This window comes from Lathyrus oleraceus, chromosome 4, assembly GCF_024323335.1.
Source record: "Lathyrus oleraceus cultivar Zhongwan6 chromosome 4, CAAS_Psat_ZW6_1.0, whole genome shotgun sequence".
In the NCBI taxonomy this organism is placed as follows: Eukaryota; Viridiplantae; Streptophyta; class Magnoliopsida; order Fabales; family Fabaceae; genus Lathyrus; species Lathyrus oleraceus.
This window is the reverse complement of record NC_066582.1, coordinates 209122576-209137702: the sequence shown is the minus strand read 5'-3', so window position 1 is coordinate 209137702 and position 15127 is coordinate 209122576. Positions and strand designations below refer to the sequence as shown.

General features: G+C 38.3%; 1 non-coding gene across 1 annotated transcript; it reads left to right on the top strand.

Annotated features, from left to right (window-relative positions):
• Nucleotides 1–10331: 10331 nt before the first annotated feature.
• LOC127077893 (small nucleolar RNA R71) lies at nt 10332–10438 on the top strand. Its single transcript, XR_007787658.1, has one exon. It is a non-coding gene; the product is annotated as a small nucleolar RNA R71 (small nucleolar RNA).
• Nucleotides 10439–15127: the final 4689 nt, after the last annotated feature.

Genomic DNA, 15127 nt, shown 5'->3' with positions numbered 1-15127 from the left:
GTAGGTAGGCATTTACCAATACGTGGACTAGCGGACCACCACTATAAGATAAAGCCAAAAAGAAAGACTGAATTAAGTGTCTGGGATGAGAGCCAAACAAAGATGAAGTTAGTGTTTGGGATGAGAGCCAAACAAGGATGAAGTTAGTGTTTGGGATGAGAGCCAAACAAGGATGAATTAGTGTTTGGGATGAGAGCCAAACAAGGATGAGGTTAGTGTTTGGGATAAGCACCAAACAAAGGATGAGGTTAGTGTTTGGGATAAGAGCCAAACAAAGATGAAGTTAGTGTTTGGGATGAGAGCCAAACAAGGATGAAGTTAGCATTTGGGATGAGATCCAAACAAACCTCGATTGAAGAGACGGACTGTCATCAGGACGTTCTAAAAGGATGAACAAGGAGTCCAAGGAGAAGTATGATTGATCTCAAAGAAATGGTATAGATTTCATGAATGGAGTAGAAATAGATTAGGTAGATTGATAAATAAGATAGCTCGTGAAGAAACCGGGTTCTCCTGCCTACATACCCTTATAGTGCAATAAGGAAATCAGAGCGTTCGTAGTTCAGCCCACTAGGGCTAAAAAGAAATTGATTGGAGGCAAGAAGATATGGATGATTGAGATTGAAATGATTTGAATGGAATGGAGAGACTTGATAGTTACTGAATGAGAATCACACTAAAGTCTATGGGTAAAGGTGGATACGATAAGCAACGAGCCAAACGTTTCACACCTAAAGATATCCAGAATGAGTGTAGGAAAGCTTTAGTCTCATTCCTTCTTTACCACTTAAGACTCGTGGCATGTGACTCTCGTCTTAAACTTCAAGAGAAGAGAGAAGAGTCTTTGTAGTTGTTTCTTGTATGGAAGATGAAGACTTTATCAATCGTTAGATTCAAATTACACTAAAGTCTATAAATGGAGGTGAATACGATGAGTGCTGGGTCATACGTCCCATACCCAAAGATACTCAGAATGGGGGTAGGAATACTCCAGTCCCACTCCTTCTCCATTACTTAAGGCTCGTATCGTATAACTTGATTCATGATTGATAAGTTGTTGAAGTTGTCCTTGCTTTTGTTGTTTTTGAGTTTGTAGGGAGAGACTTGTCAATTGTATGGTTAGAATTGTGCTAAAGTCTATGAATGGAGGTGAATACGATGAGCGTTGAGTCATACGTCCCATACCTAAAGATACTCAGAATGGGGGTAGGAATACTCCAGTCCCACTCCTTCTCTATTGCTTAAGGCTCGTGTCACACTCTTCTAATTTTGATTTAACAAGTGTTGAAGATGCCACCTTTGATGTGCTTGAATAATCCGCTGCTTGGTATAGCTGAAGATGCCTTGATTGAAGATCTTGTCTCGAGGCCTTGAGCTCCACAGCGTGAAAGAAAAGTCCTACTAAGTGACCAAGGGTGTTTTGGTCACTCAATTAGACTGGGGGTTTATAAAAGTTCAAAGGATTTAATTAATCATAATTGCTTTTGATCAATTTAATCAGGGGTCCGATTTTAGTTTTGAAGGGAACTAATTTTTGGATCTAATTGAAGTTAGTAATTGTTAGAACTAGCCTAAGGGATCATGCATTAGAAATTGGTTGAATATTCTAAGTTAGATTAGAAATCCTAAGGGAGAATGTCAAAATATTGATTAAAATCATGATTAAAATTCTATGTTAAGTCCTACAATTAATTGCATTTTAATCCTAAGGGGAGCATACAATTTTAACACAAAAATAACAAAATAAGCCCATAAAGGGAAAAATGGTTAATGGTGAAATATGTCAAATTCTAACCATGGTTTAAAGTTGATTAAATCCTAAAGATGAATTCTAATCCTAATGTTGAAAATGGGATGATTCTAAATTTAATAAAACCTATTTGTTTCTAATTGAACCTAACCAAAAACCCTAATTAATTCTAAGAAAAATTCTATTTAAATCCTAATATGCTAATTAAATCCTAAAATCAAGATTTATTAACCTAATTAAACCAACAATCTAATTAGCCTAATAAAAATGCAAAACAATAGAAGAAAATCAAAGAAAACAAATAAAATTGGAAAAGGGGTGTAACGGCTAACTGGGGTGCGAATTGAATTCAGATTAATGGGCTGCCAGCTGAGCCCATTAATGTTTTTTTGTACAGCCAGACAACAAAAAAATGGGGCGCATTCAACGAATTTGGGAATGGGTCGTATGAGCCCAATGCTCCAACAAACATCCAAATAAGGGGTGCAGAAGTGAAAAAGGAGGGAAATAACAAATGGTGCTAATGAGCTTGACGAAGCCCAATTCCACTTTCATCACTAATCTCTGAGGGTTCACTAGTAATAATTGGTGTGTAAAGAGTAATCCCCATGGGCCTGGGCACTTAAGCCCAATCAACTCACCTCTGTTGACTTGGACAAGTCAACAGAGTCAAAAACGTTCACATGCGCGCGCTCTTTCAAATCTACCTCACCGTCCTTCCACCGTGAACCGCCGCACCGGCGGCCGTCGCCGGCGCCGGTGTTGGCTTCTACCTAACAACCACCACCAACTTAAGCATAATGACACACTGGATACGCCTATGGCAAGGAAATTGAGCAACAGTCAATGGATTGATTGAATCGAACCTAAAAGAAGGAAGAACCCTAACCTACTCAAAGTCCAATTAAATGTCGCTCACTGAAGATCAATTCCTAACACCATGGGGGTTTCGTTTGTCAACCTAAATGCTATGCTCTGGTATGATCAAAGCACGAAAACGACAATGAATTGTAAATGACATATCGGAGAAGATGATCGGAGAATTCGCCGATAAGTTTTCTGATCTTGATTCTCCCTTCTTCTTCTTCTTCTTTTCGTTTCCTTCTTCTTCTTCTGGAACTTTGGTAACAGAGTGAGAGTGACGTGGTTTAGCTCAAGCTAAATTGAAGCTTCAACGTGAAGCTTCAATGGCTTTTCTGTGAGAGAGAATAAGAGAGCTTTGGTGAGGGTGAGAGAGGTTGCAGAGAGAGTGCACAAATTCGCAGGGTTCAAAAAGTGATGAAAATGAGAGAGATGAACTGTTTAAATAGAGTTTATGTTTGGAGTTAGGATTGGAGTCTGTTGTATGCAGGTTAGGAGTTAGTTGCATTTAACTCACTGAGTTCATGGTGAAACTCAGTTAGTTAAAATCAACTCAGTTAGTTGAGGTTAGTTAATGTTGGCTAGTGAATGAGTGAGATGAAGTGAGACTGGCTACTGCAAGTTAGGATGAGATTGAAGTTCTGTTGGAGTGGTTTTTTGATGACCTATTGTCCAAGTTACCAGTTGAGTTTAAATGACCTTGGCTTGGCTTGGAATGATGAAGCATGAAGGTTAGTGTTTTTTTGATGTGCAAACTGGCTGTAGCAGGTAGCATTAGAATTAGGATTAAACTACTGAATTAAATGTAACCTGCTGAACTGGTCATTGTTAAGTGAAATTATGTGTTGGTTTGCATTTTGTGATGTTTGGCCTATGCTTTGATTCAATGCCTTATGTATTCAAACCCTTGTCTTTGTTTCCTCTTGCACTGACTTGGTCAATCATATGGATGCAGGTCTCATGGTTGAATCAGGTTTGCATTTCCAGTGGGTATGTACTGCTATACCTACACTAGGTTTTCCACTGTGCACCAGCCTGTTGGATATGCTGCATTTGGTTGCAGGGCTTGTGTTATGGTTGAGGTTAATGATGCTTCCTGGTTTATGTTTGGATCAATGTTTCATAAGTTTTAATCCCATTGTTTGCACTCAATTCCTTACCCTCACTTGTTTCTCTTGTTGCAATATGAACTTGGCCTATCATGTTCAAACTAAGGTCTAGCCATGGTAGTCTGTGATACAAGCTTGGAAACTGTTTAGCTTTGAGGTGCGCACACTGTGATGAAAGTGTAATGTTGCTGCTCACCTGGTCTTGCAATGCCATGTTGGATCATTTTTCAGTTCAGCAGGTGAGTGGCTAAGCATTGCTTGATTTATTATTGAAATGTAAGGTAAGAACCATGTGCTTGAGTTGGCATGGATTGGTTATGTACCGCTGTATAGGGGAATTCTTACTTGGCCTTTTTACTCATGATAACCCTTGTTTATGTGCATGGCCATTGATGGATTTTGATTGTGGAAATTGCAGCTGGTATGCAGTTACAGGTGAAGCAGGAGCAGGTCGTGTGAAGCAAGACATTGGCTCTACAATGCAGCTGCCTCATGGCTGTTGTTGGTGATGATGACATGATGAGCTTGATGGTACCAATACAGGTCAAGACAATGGTATGGAGTTTTACAGTCTGGACTGCTCCTTATGTTTCATTGTCTCACTGAACTATTGGCATGATGATAGATGTGGTGTGATATCCCAAACTCTAACCTGGCCAATGTTCTTGTAGAAGGTAAGGTATTCCTTGGTTTTGCTTTAAGTATTGCACAACTGAGTTTGCATTCAGTGGCTAGCCTCAATGTGATTTTGTACTTGGTAGGTGATTTTCACATTGTAGCACATGGATGTGGTAGAAGTAGGCATTTGTGGTCTTGAAACATGTACTAATGACCATGGATGTCATATTTGTAGCAGGTCATGACTGGTTTGCAAGGCTCCATCTGGATTAATGCAGCAAGGTAGTGTCATGGTGCATTGATGCTTCAACTGTAGCTGATACCTTGCAGGTTGGTTTGTTTGCACTGCAACCTGACTATTGGTATGGCTTGTTGATGACTTGGTCTATTGTTGCTTCCAACACTGTTGTTTACTATTGAAAGCAAGTCAACATGTTTAGGTTTCCAATGCCCTGTACTTTAGTTGTTTTGATTCCTTTTGGGTAGGCTGTTGTTTGGATGCAGGTTTTGTGGTCATGTTGGGCATGTCATGCAACCCATGACTTCAAATATGTGGTGTATGACATCAAGGTTTGGGTGCAACTTCACCATTTGATGTTGGCTTACTTACTCAATTAAACCAAGTATAGAGCGCCCAACGGACAACCTGTCCAACTCCAAGCCTGCTGAATATCCATTGTAGGCCTGTTGTAGGATTTGGTGTAAGATATTGACATGTTTCACGAGCTACCTCGTGTAGGTTGAATGACATGCTTGATGGGTTGGCAGTCATTGATGTGAGCAAGGTAAAACAGGTCTTAAATGGTTTGTGAAGCTTGATGTATGTTTAGTGTCGTGCTGTTTGTTATGCCATGTTGAACTTCTTGAACATGATGCTAACCAGTTTGGATATGATGTCTCTCAATGATTTTGACATGTCATGACTGAGTTTGGTCATGTTGGATTGTTTCTGTAGGGATGTGTCTTATGTTGCAGCTTTCCATGAGCCTTCTCCATCATCATAAACTCAAGGCCAGATGCATGTGGGAATGTTACAATGGTCAGGTTATGGTGCTGCTGCAAGGTTTGGCTCAGGTGTGTTGCAGGATTTGGCTGGATTATGAAAACTACAGCTAGGAGTTCCTTCTCTGTTGTTGTATAATTTAATTGAGCGGCATCTAGGGTTCTACTAGCGTAATATATTACGTGTAGTTTCTTATCTTTTCTTTGCCCTAAAACAGCTCCTATAGCGAAATCGCTAGCATCACACATTATTTCGAAGGGTTTAGTCCAATCCGGGGTTCGTAGAATGGGTGCTGAAATTAATGCTTGTTTTAACTGGTTAAAGGCTTTGATGCATTTCTCATAAAAAATATATTTGATGTCTTTCATCAGAAGGCCGGTCAAGGGTTTTGTTATTTTAGAGAAGTCTTTTATGAAGCGTCGGTAGAAACCGGCGTGTCCAAGGAAACTACGGACTTCTCTAATTGTCTTAGGAGGGTTAAGGTTTTCTATAACTTCTATTTTTGCTTTATCGACCTCAACACCTCTTTCAGATATTATATGTCCTAACAATATGCCTTCTTTGACCATAAAGTGGCACTTCTCCCAGTTTAACACTAGGTTAACTTCTACGCATCTCTCTAGGATTTTCTCAAGGTTAATAAGGCAGTCTTCAAAGTCTAATCCACATACCTAGAAGTCATCCATAAATACTTCCATGATTCCGTTGAGATAATCTACGAAGATTGACATCATACAACATTGGAAAGTAGCTGGCGTATTACAGAGTCCAAACGACATTCGTCTGTAAGCAAACGTTCCGTAGGGACAGGTAAAGGTTATTTTCTTTTGATCCTCGGGGTGTATGGGTATTTGGAAAAATCCAGAATATCCATCAAGATAACAAAAGTAAGAGTGTCTGGCAAGACGTTCCAGTATTTGATCTATGAATGGAAGGGGGAAATGGTCTTTCCTAGTTTCCTTATTGAGCTTCCTATAATCTATGCACATATGCCATCCGCCTTCTATGCATTTAGCGACATGCTCTCCCTTTTCGTTCTGCACGACTGTGATGCCTCCCTTCTTGGGTACCACATGTACAGGACTTACCCATTTACTATCAGAGATCTGATAGATTATACCAACTTCCAGTAGTTTAAGGACTTCCTTCTTCACCACCTCGCTCATCACAGGGTTGATTCGTCTCTAATGTTCTCTGGAAGGTTTTGAGTCCTCCTCTAGTGAGATCCGGTGCATACACACGGATGGGCTAATACCTTTTAAATCGGAGATGTTGTACCCTAAGGTAGAGGGGTATCTTCTCAAAACATTCAAGAGTCGATTCGTCTCCTCTTGGTTTAAGGTGGCACTAACTATTACTGGGCGGTTCATTTCTTCATCCAAGAACTCATATCTTAGGTTCTTGGGTAGTTCCTTAAGTTCTTGGGCTGGTTTTTGAGAATTAGGTGAAGGGTCTGGAGAAAGATCCAGACATTCGTTAGTGTGAGGTTCCGTATCCTCTAAATCATCATCCTTTTCGTTCGGGTTTGAAAATGGTTCGATCTTAGGTTCTCCCTGATCAAATTCTCTTATGCACTCATCTATGATATCAATCGCATAACATGTGTTTCCTAGAATTGGTGCCATCAGGAATTTCGAAAGAATGAACTCGATCTTTTCGTCCCCTACTTCGAAGGTTAATTTCCCTCTTTTGACATCTATTATAGCTCCGATTGTTGATAAGAATGGTCTACCTAGAAGGATAGGGATATCTTTGTCTTCTTTTACATCCATGACCACAAAGTCTGTTGGGATATAAAGTTGACCGATCCTAACTGGGATATCTTCTAAAATTCCTACAGGATACTTAACAGACCTATCGGCTAATTGTAGGGACATCTTAGTTGGTTGCAATTCTCCTAGGTTTAATCTCTTACATACAGCTAAGGGCATTAAACTTACACTAGCGCATAAATCTAGGAAAGCTTTGTCGATCACATGGTTTCCTAAAATGCAAGGTATAGAAAAACTACCAGGGTCTTTCTCCTTCTTAGAAAGTTTATCCTCAGAAATAAAGTTGCATTCCAAGGGTTTTGGATTGTCGAGCCTACGCTTGTTAGTCAAGATGTCTTTGAGAAATTTGGCGTAAGACGGAATTTGGGTGATAGCCTCGGTAAAAGGAATCTCTACATGAAGCTTTTCTATCACTTTTATAAATTTTTGATATTGGTTATTGACTTTGGTTTGTTTAAGTCTTCGCGGATACGGGATTGGTGGTTTGTACGGGGGTGGTGGTTTGTAAGTTTTATCCTTGGCTTCACCTTCTTGGTTGGTTTGTTTCTCAGGTTCCTCTAGTTCCTCTTCTTGGTTGGTAGGCATATTCTCTTTAGAAGTTTTGGACTCGCTCATTGCTGGGTCTGAGGTCCTTCGTAAGCGGTCCCACTTCGTAACGAGATTGCGTTAGTTTGCCCTTGAGGGTTTGGTTGAGGTTGTCCAGGAAATTGGCCTCCAGATGTAGTTTGCGGGGCTTGGTTTTGTGCTACCTGTGAGATCTGGGTTTCAAGCATCTTGTTATGAGTGATTATCTGATCAACCTTGGTTCCTAATTGTGTTATAAGTTCATTTACGTGAATGTTTTGGTTTAGGAATTCTTTATTTTGCTGAGTCTGGCCCGATATAAAGCTTTCCATGATCTTCTCAAGGTTAGACTTCTGGGGCACAATGATCGCGACTTTATGAGTCGAATTTGGGGTACAAACTGCAAGTGCACAGTTCTATCGCGTAGTTTTAAAAGATATCGATCCCACAGGGACTTATGAATCGATATACCATTTTCTAAGGTTACTTCGTAAAGCTAAGGCAGGTAATATTTGATTGTTCGGGGGAAAAGTTAAAACTAAAATAAGATCTAGATTAAATATCAATAAAGCGGATATCGGTATGTAGTTCGTCGTAATTAGGGAATCAATTCTTTGTTGGTTTCTTGGTTTTAGAATAAATCCTTTCAGTTGACACTATTGATTAAAAGTCTTATCTCAAACTCTCGCTCTGTTGAATAAACTATGATTTTATATTAACGTAGCTGTCACTTATTAGTTAAATCAAAAACCACTTTTTGAAAACAATAGAATCCGTAGAAACTCTTTTTAAGAAAGCACTAATCGTTTAAACACCCTTATCTCAAACTCTCGCTCTGTTGACTTAGGTTATATAATTAAATTCAAATGCTTAACTCTCGTCCTCACATTCAATCTTTAAAAATACTTTTTGAAAAAGATTAGAATTTAATTAACTCTAAAAATTGCTCTCGCCCTGATCTAGAATTGATGTCCAATTTACACTGTCCAGTCAAAAACTCAAACTCTCGTTCTATTGCTTTTAACTTCTTTATGTCTTTTACTTTCGTACAAAAACCTTGTTATTAAACCTGTAAATTGAGACCGTAAAAAGAGTGATTTTAATTTTAAACTTAATTAAACCAATTTGGTTTTGATTCCTTCATTCCGCTTACTTTACATACCAATACCTAAATAATTTAGCCAGACATGCTAAACAGACTTAAATAATTATCATGCATAAACAGATTCATCTCAGGCAAATAATATAAATAAACAGTAAAGCAGGGCATATATAAATTCAAACAATAATTAAAGAACCTGAGAAATTAAATAGCAGTCTTGAACACTCCACCACAGGCTGGTTGGATTTGTTCTTGAATTCTTCAATCAAACAAAAAAATAAAAGCGAAGGAATAAAAAAACTAGATTCTAACGTAAGGTTAGATCCGGTGAAAGGTACACAATAGTTTCCGGTGTAGAAACTACTGTGCGAAAAAGAATTAACTAAGTGCTGAAAAAGAAAATAGAAATTGCAAAGGAAACAATATAAAAATCGTAAAAGTAATGCTGTAAAAATGTGCTTGTACTGCTGGAAGAGAAAAATTGCGAAAAAGAGAAAACGGCGAAGAAGTGTGGAACCTCCAGGGTTTTCCGTAAGGTTACTATTTATATTGGTCACTTGTGGTAACTGTTTCCAAAGGTATTCTGCGTCAAAGGTCTTCTCGTGGCGAATGGTCAGGCGTGCAAATAGGACTCAACGTCTCTGAAGCCAAAAATGTAGGAGAATGGTGTGACGTCCGTCACACCATGTGTGACGTCCGTCACACCATGTGTGACGCTCGTCACACAAGTGTGTAAAGCGTGACGCTCGTCACAGCCTTTGTGACGCTCGTCACAGGCACAGCGCCTGTGCTTTTTGGGCTGGGCTTTGGCTTTTGATATTTGCTTCTTTTCATTCCTGTTTGCACCTCCTTTTCTTCCTTTTTTTTACTTGTGCTTCAAATAAACCACCTGAGATAAATAGAAAGAAAATACCGCGTAATATCTAATAAAATGAAATAAATTGAAGTAAATAACAATATAATTTAATTAAATTGAGTCCTAGAATGTGATACTATTTCATGTTATCACACAACTTGCATAGGTTGATTTGGTTTTTGGGCTTGATAACCTTGTGGTCTCTGAGGTGCATTATTTTGGATAGGGTTCTGGTTTTTATAGGAGAAATTTTGATGATTCTTCCATCCAGGGTTGTAAGTGTTTGAAAACGGGTTACCTTGGGCGTAATTCACTTGGTCGGTATTTAGTTTGTTCAAAAGGTTACACTCCGCCGATTCGTGTCCTTCAGATCCACAAAGTTCGCACTCTGTATGGACTACTGCTACAGTGTTAGTGTTTGTAGACGTATCTTCGATCCTAAGGGCTAAAGCGTCCATTTTCGCCTGCATCATGTCTAGAGAGCTTACCTCATGTATTCCATCCCGGGTCTCCTTTTTCTCTATTGATACTCGTTCAGTTCCCCATTGATAATAGTTTTAGGCCATATCCTCAGTCAGGTCACAAGCTTCTGGATAAGGTTTGTTCATTAGTGCTCCGCCTGCGGCAGCGTCGATGCTCATCTTGGTATTATAATGGAGCCCATTGTAGAAGGTATGAACAATCAGCCATTGTTCTAGGCCATGGTGTGGGCAGACTCTTAATAACTCTTTATATCTCTCCCAAGCTTCGAAAAGCGATTCTCCTTGGTTTTGAGCAAATCTAGTTATTTGGTTCCGAAGAACAGCAGTCTTACTAGGGGGAAATATCTAGCAAGGAATACTCTCCTAAGGTCTTCCCAGGTAGTTATTGAATTAGCTGGAAGTGAATCTTACCATGAACATGCTATATCCCTGAGGGAGAAAGGAAATAATCTTAAACGGATCGCATCGGGTGAAGCGCCGTTAGATTTAAAGGTGTCGGCTAGTTGGATAAAAACTTTTAAATGTTGATTCGGGTTCTCGGTAGCGAGACCCGCGTATTGGTTTTGTTGCACTAATTACAACAAAGATGGTTTTAGTTCGAAATTGTTAGCAGGTATAAGGGGGTTTACTATACTCGAACTAGGTTCCTCATCAGAGGGTTGGGAAAATTCCTTAAGAGGTCGCCTATCGCGATTCTCGGCCATAACTTTCTTAATTCGGATGAGTAAGAGGCGTGTACGAGTATAACGTTCAGGTTCCGCTAAAGGATCTACTAAATTTCTGGTACTACGGGTTCTTCGCATTTACTGGCTAATAATGCCTTAGTCTATACGGTGTAACAATAGGGTACGAAATTTGACGAAGTTGATCCCCGACAACGGCGCCAAAAACTTGATCGCTGTGATTCGCAAGTGCACGAATAACGTCAAAGTAATATAAAAGAATATCGATCCCACAGAGACCAATCGTCAATCTATCGAATACTATCGTTACAATGTTTATCTAAGGCGGTATAGAAGAGATATTGGGTTTGCAAAATAACGGTAAATAATAAATATAGGTAAAGACAGTTTGAATGTAATTCACGTCATTTAACAGGAACTGTCACTTTCGCGTATTCAAAACCGAGTTTACCCTTAAATTAAGGCCTTTTATTGTCACTTATAAAAGGTGCGCAAAACGCTAAAGTAGTAAACCTATTTTTAAGAAATGAGACTCGTAAACTTAGTTGAAAAGTTATTTAGATTTGGAAAGTTTACCTAAGGAGTTTACTGATTTTAAACCTATCAACGCGTCCGAAAACAGTTTAAAAAATAGCTTTTCCTTAAAGTGATAAAGATTCCTAGTTACTAAGCCAGGGTGCTTTCGCAATCCTCGAATAATTAAAACTAACCAAGTTTGTTTTAGAAAACTCAAGTTAAAAATCAAAACAACCTTTAAAGTATTTCTACAGATTTCAAAATGTGAAACATTACTTTAATCGCGATCCTTACATTCTAACCTTTAAAAGATTTAGCCAGACATGGTAACACAAACAAACATAACGGTGTTAATCATGATGAAAAGTTTGTTTTAGAATGTGAGGCATAAAGAGCAAGTAAAGTGCGTAAAATAAATAAAGTAAAGCGAGTGCGGAAAATAAATAAAGTAAAGCGAGTGCGGAAAATAAATAGAGTAAAAACGACGTGGGAAATAAATAAAGTAAAAGCGATGCGGGAAATAAATAAAGTAAAAGCGATGCGGGAAATAAATAAAGTAAAAGCGATGCGGGAAATAAATAAAGTAAAAGCGATGCGGGAAATAAATAAATAAAGCGATAAATAAAAACCTGCTCCAAATGGAGGCTTCGATTCTGGTACAAAAATAAACCTCTGACTCCTGAAGCTAAAGACGACAACAACTCGAAGTGACCCAACTCAATCTCACAAAGGTGCGATAACCCCCCGATGTGACGGAATATCTCTATTACAAATGATAACTATATGCTTAGTGTTGTAAAACTAAGTTGGATGCTAGAAAACAAAATGAAATGAGCTATTTATAGAGATTCTCAGAAATTTATAAAGACCATGGTACCCTCCAACTTCTCCTTAGTGGGACTTAGTGGGAACATGATTAACAAAGGTTGCGCCCGCCATCCCTTCATGGCGCCCGCCATGTGTGTAAATGGGGTGGATCATGGGAACGTAGTGGTTACCTCCTAGTTAAGGGCTGGTGACTCATGGCTTCCCCTATAGCGGCCGCCATGTCCAATGCCATGTGTGTAATTTCGCCAAAAAACCCTAATTTTAGGTCTTTTTGCTTCGTTTCTTCCAAAAGAGTTTGAAAGTGCTAAATATTTGAAAACAAGAGAAAAGAGAGCATAATACAAATAAAATGATAATAAAATCCTAATAAACATGTGAAATCCGAGTCAAAAATACGGTGTAATTCGGTGTGATCACATAACTTGCTCAATTGTTATGAGATTAAGGCCATCCAAGTTTCATGATAAATTTCAATATGTCTTCCCCAACTTTTTTGCTTTTATAAATTTCAAATTCAACTTGCCAGGGCATATGCCAAGAGAAAACACTATAGGTCATTTTGGGACATCATCATTGAACAAGCAATTTTCCTCAACTTATGAAATGCATTACTCCATTATGACAAACCCAAATTAGGTCAAATTTGTGACCAAATTGAATAGGTATGAAAGATATACAACTTTGGTGAAGAAACCATTTACATTTGAAGCTCATAGTAAAAGTTATTCAAGTTGGAAGAAGTGGTCATTTGACTTGGTACTTAAAAACATTTCAATTATGTTTGATTTCTAAAACTTCCACCTCAAAATTCATTATGATCCAAGATTCAAATGGAAAAGTGTTCAACATCAAAGTTGTTCCTCTTTATGCGGCCTTCCCAAAATGTCCATGATCACTTCATTTGGGAAAAGGTTGAGGGACTTGCACATGGTTCCTTTCATGGGCTTGTTTTGGAAAGTTTTGAAATCAAATAACCATTTCCTATTGCATGCTTAGATGTTAATGTTTCAGTACTCATTGTGCACAAATTGGAGCAAGATCACATCATGAATTGGGCCCAAATCAATGCCCATGCATCCATGCACCAAACTTGCTAATTTTGGAAAATTTTCAAATGGTGTAGAAATCATTTCCCTTGCCTATTTAAACAAGTGCATTGCATCAGAACTTCACACACACCTTGCCCAAGCCTTGCCAAGTGATCCCAGAACCTCACACCATAGAATTCCTTGAAGGTTTTATTGAAATCGAGTTTGAATTTCACCTTCTGTTTTGAGATTCAAACTCCAAGGATTCATTGCCTTTTTGATCTCAATTGGTCACTGCAAGCAAGAGGAGGAAGAACCAAGAAAATTCAGATCAAGATCAAGCCAGATTCAAGCTACCCGAAGGTGATTTTTCAGAAACTTTGGGCCTTCGGTTCTCTCTCAATTCTTCACCATTCTCTTTGATTTTGGGTTGGCTGAAGTCCTACCAATGTAGACAACAAGATTGAGTTGCTTTGAGGTCAAATCGAAGCAACTCAGATCATGAACCTCAAATTTCAAATCCATGTATCTTTTAATATACTTCGAATTGGATGGTATGGAGGTCAGATTCGAGCTCATGAGCATTTTTCCTTTAAAACCATGTCCTTACTTTTCATTTTTATAGTGGTTTATGGTGGACCAGTCTAGTGGGATCCATCGGAGAAGATGACCGGAGCTAGGGCTCCGGTGGTGCGTTGGCACCTTCCAAACCATCTAATCTCTTTAAAATGTTTTAATCTTGGCCCTTGGTTCTGATTACAATTGGTGTGGCGCATTGACTCAGGTCTTCGGTGGAACGTGCGCGCTTGGCCATCAGATCTGCCACCTCAATTAATGAGGGAGATCTGATGGCCCTTGTTTTTTCTCATTTATTTTAATTTCTGATTATATTTTTAAATAGTCTTATTTTGTTTAATTCATAATAAATCCATTTTTAATCCAAAAAATATGGGACTTTAACCAAAAATCTTTAAATATTTTCCTCTTCCATATTTTGAATTGAAATCATTTTTTGGTTTAATTTTGGTATTTTTCCTGAACTAAATGTTTTTGTGTATATTTTGAATTGTTTTAAAATACTTCTGACTTTCTAAAAATTGTGAATTTTTTTGTCTTAGGTCCTTTGACCTTGTTTGACCGAGGATAAATCCCTTGGCCATTTATTTGGTGTTTTGAAGGGATGTGAGGTTTTTTCAAAATTTAAATGTATTTCAATTCATTTTTAATGTGATTTTTAATTGATTAAGTGTTTAAAAATTATGCTGAGCCATTTTTATGGCCTTGTGATGTTTGACTTTCTGTTTGGGCCTTGGTCATGGTTGATTTGACTTTTATTTGATCAAAACCATTGGATTTAGGGGATTGATGAAATGTACATTTCATCTCCTAAAATGAATGGATGGTATTGATCAGATGAAATTCCTCTCATGATCAATTTGTGTTTCTATTTCCCCCTCCCTCTTCATCTTCATCCCTATTCTTCCCTATTCCCTTATTGATCAATGAAATCTCTTTATGTCTAAATGCTAATTGATTCATCAATAACCTTGTGTCAGATGAATCAATACAAGTATGGCTGAGATAAGTCCCTCCCTCTTTATTCTTTTCTTTTAGTGTGTGGTATGTTTTAGGAGTTTGGTTCTTTGTTCCAAATCTCTAACATGCATTAACACATATGTTTTTATTGCCTGACCTCAGCTAGTTGTGACTTCTACATAAGTCCCATTACGATGGCTTAACATAGAGCTAAATTTGATCAAGAAGGCATATCATTATAGTAAGTGAGATTGTAAGTCTCCCATTCTTCATGGCATTGTGTGGAAACTTGACCTTTTTTCCTTTCATGAGAGCTGGTGGCGTACTTGTTGAGTTATCCAAATTGGAGCCCTTCTTATGAAAGATGTCTTGGTTTAAGGATTCATACTTGTGAATGAATGGTTGAGTGTTCTCCAAAG